This window comes from Elephantulus edwardii, unplaced genomic scaffold, assembly GCF_000299155.1.
Source record: "Elephantulus edwardii isolate Elephantulus edwardi_28Jun2011 unplaced genomic scaffold, EleEdw1.0 scaffold00007, whole genome shotgun sequence".
In the NCBI taxonomy this organism is placed as follows: Eukaryota; Metazoa; Chordata; class Mammalia; order Macroscelidea; family Macroscelididae; genus Elephantulus; species Elephantulus edwardii.
The window spans coordinates 2,415,981-2,420,084 of NW_006399757.1; positions in this window are offsets into that span (position 1 = coordinate 2,415,981).

Here is a 4,104-nt window from a genome sequence, read left to right on the forward strand (position 1 = left end):
ATTAAAAACTTTTTTTTTTAAAAAAAAGGGGGTTGTGGACAAACTTTCTCAGCTGGCTGCCAGAAAAATGTGCTTTGAAAATGCTAACATGATTTTTTAATTAGTATTAATTCTGCTTAGTTTCAACTATGAAAAAAAAATGGGATTTCTTCAAACAGCAATTAACAATGTAAACTCCAATAAAGGAAAAAGACTCTCTCCCAACCTCCAGCCCCCAACAGGAAATTCCCCCCTATTGAGTTTTCCCCAAGGTCTCTATAAAGTTTTCCTGATGAACTTTCTAGAGCCTTAATGAGCATGAATCAGCACAGATTTTCCATCATATAAACAGAAATATTTAATTTCATGAAAGGGGACAACATACTGGACTCTGCCCAGCCTACCGCATAATATCTTCAGTCTTTCCTCCTTAAAACTAATTTATTTCTTATAGTCGTTTCATTACAGCAATTCCTTAGGGTTTCCCAAACCTGAAGACTATCCCTAAATGTCATGTATGAAACAAAAAGACTTAAGCCTTCACTTCATTGCTGGCCCCACATTTTCATTTGAAGCACAGGAAAAACATCGGCCTCCTTTATGGGTATTTGGTTTGTTTGGGTTAGGGTATAAATTTTCCTGCATGGGCTACTCCCATGACCCAAGGGACAATGATACAATCATATTTCCAGGCATGCCCAGGGAGAAGAGCAACATATTTAAAGATCCCTCTAGGATAGTCTTTCTCACACCACATTCAGAAAAAAAATGTTTGCAACTCAAAACGGTGGTGGTTGTTGTAGGTGGCCAAATAAATCTGAGAAAAGCTACAAACTATAGTTTTCTTTAGAAGTTTCTAAAGCATGTTAGCATGTCAGAAATGATGGGGAAAATCTTCAAATAAAAATCACACAAGTAACTTTGTCTAAAGGATATACATGGCACTGGGAAAATCTGCCATAGGGACTTCTCCAAAGTATTGAGGAGTAATGATGTCAGTTTGAGGACTAAGATGCATCTGATTCAGGCCATAGTCTTTTCAATCACTTGTTAAGCATCTGATTGCTGGACAATGAATAAGGGTGTCAGAAAGAATTGAAGCCTTTGAGCTGTGGTGTTGGAGAACAGCACTAAACATCCCATCGGCAGCCAAGAGAACAGATACATCTTGGAGAGGGTGCAATCAGAATGCTCTTTGGAGGCAAGAAAGATGAGGCTTTGCCTCACATATTTTGGGCATGTTGCTAGGAGGGGCTGTTCCTTGGAGAAGGGCATGATTCCACGAAGGGTGGAGGGTCATCGAAGGAGAAGAAGATCCTCAACTAGGTGGATTGACGCGGTGACTGCTGCAATGGGCTCTTGTGTATCAGGAAGTGTGAGGATGACACAGAATATAACACGGTTCAGAACTTTTGTTCTTAGGGTCACTATAAGTTGTACTCATCTCAACAGCACCTAACAACAACAATAATTTTATCATAGGGCCTTTTCTCAGGGAACATTGTTGCTTAGTCAAGTCCAATCAATGGAGATCAAGTATGTGGGGAACAGAACTGCTCCATGAGGTTTTCAAAGCTTGACCTGTTGGAAAGAGATCTTCAGGCTTTATGCTGAGGAACCTCTGCATGGGTTTGACCCACCAGCGTTTTGGCTAGAGATCAATGGCTTACCTGTGCCAGTTTGACGTCAGCACCTTTTTTTCATGTAACACTGACATTCAACAAATCACAAAAAAAGACCAAGAAGGAAATTAGTAGGATCAACTACATATGCTAGTTAATCTTTCTAACAACCTTTGGAGATGAATTTCTTGTTTACAAGGAATAAAAATTGAAGTTCCAAATATTTTAAAAGCATGTATAGTTTTCCGCATGTAATAAATTATGGAGCTAACATTCAAATTCCATTTTTTCTGGCTTTAAGGCCTTTGTACTTTCTATTTCATCACATTTAATGTCTAGTTCTTTTATGTGGTAACCAGATTTCTATTTGTTTCCCAGATAGCAGATTCCTCCAGGGGCACATTATGTCTGTTGTGCTTACCTGTGCCTTGCCAGGGCTTAGCACACAGTATGTGCCTTACACAGAGTATGCTCTTCATGGCTGTTGTATGTTGTTGTATGCCTTCAAGTCAGAAGCAACGTCTAGCAGACCTTCCAGTGTATTTTCAGAAACAGTAAATAGCATGGGAGGAGCTTGTCCACTCCTCTTTCCTGCAGAGCAGCTGGTGAATTCAAACTGCATGCCTTCCTGATTGCAGCACAGCTTCTTATCACTAGACCACCAGAGCTCCTTACACCTGTATTTGTTGTTGTTGTTTACCGTTGAGTCAAAATGGACACCTAGATTAGTGTGAGCTAAACTTTGAAACGGGACCAAAAAAATGCAAATAAGACCAAAAACAAGTGAAGGTATCACAAATTGTCTACACTATCTTCAGCTTTAAAGATGAGCTAGAGAACTTTTCAGGGACACTAGGCTGGATGAGTGAAAGGATTTGCAACTCAATCACATGGGACATCATAAGGAATCTTACCTGAGTTGGAAGAGCCTCTGGGGAGGGATGGCATGGCATGAGGAGTATCTGTGACTATTTGCAGGAAGGAACTGTCAGCTGGAAACTGGATTATTCAAGCATCCAATGAGGTGTCTCACTGACTTTCAAGGTTCCACTCATGCATGAAAAATCTATGAACTTTTGAATTGTTAAAGATGCACAAAAAAACTGTGTAGTTCATAGCCACTGGTGGCTATAAACCAAAGTCTTAATTATACTATAATTTAGCATACAATAAAATTGGAAATAACATAGTAACATCTTTTTTAGAAAACATGTTGCTGTTGTTATGTGCCGTGGAATCACCTGTGACTCATAGCAACACCATGTACAACAACCCTAAACCCTGCTTTATCCTGTGCCAATCTTATTGTCTCTGACACACCTACTCCATTACCCCAGTCACTGTATCAATCCATTTCTTGCACTATCCACCACCATCCCAAGCACTGATCCCGCTTTGCAGTATGTCCAAAGTATGTCAGACGAGGCTTCAGAATCCTTGCCTCCAAGGAGCAGCCTGGCTTCATCCTCTCCAGGACGAACTTGTTTATTCTCCTAGCAGTCCATGGCATATTCAATACTCTTCTCCAGAACCACAGTTCAGTTCCTTCTAACATCTCTAATCATTGTCCAGCTTTCTGATACATAGCAAGTAATTGCAAAGACTATGGCATGGATCAGGTGCATCTTAGTCTCCAGGCTGACATCATTGCTCTCCTGTACTTTGAAGAGGTCTCTGACAGCAGACATTGCCAATCAATTAGTCTTTTAATTTCCTAGCTGTTGGACCAAGAGTGCTGATTGTGGAACCAAGTAGACGAATGCATACTAGGAGTTTTATTTATAAAAGTTCTGCAAAGAATCTTATAGTAGGATTTTAAAGCAGGGAATGAGATGTCTCCTGCTTTGTTTACATTGTTTAGGGAGTGCTTTGCTTATTCAGGGTCTCTTTCTATTTCAAATTAAATTGGAGATTGCCTTTTCCATCCCATTAAAGAATGGTCTTGGTATTTGTATTGGGATTGCATTGAATGTGTAAATTGTCTTTGGTAGTATTGTTGTTTTCACAATATTGAGTCTTCCTATCCAAGAGCAAATTATATTCTTCCAATTCTCCAGGTTTCTTCTTGTTTCTCATAGTAATGTTTTGTAATTTTCTTTGACTAGCTCCTTTGTGTTTCTAGTTAAATTTATAGCATGGTACTGTTATAATGACAGACTCATAGATCAAGGAATAGAATTGAGAACCCAGAAATCAGCCCATCTACCTATGGTCAACTCTTTTTTGACAAGGAGATGAAATCAGTTAAGTGGGGGAAATGTCAGCCTTTTAACAAATGGTGCTGGCAAAATTGGAAAACTACCTGCAGAAAACTGAAGCAAGACCCACACCTCACACTACACACAAAACCCAACTCAAAGTAGATTAAGGACCTATGACTAAAACCAAGGACTATTAACTTCATTAGAGAAAAGCTTGGGAGAACTCTAGAAGTCCTAATCCACACATGAACAGTCTTCCAAGCATCCTGAAAACCTTACAACCAGGAGAGGACAAAATAGAT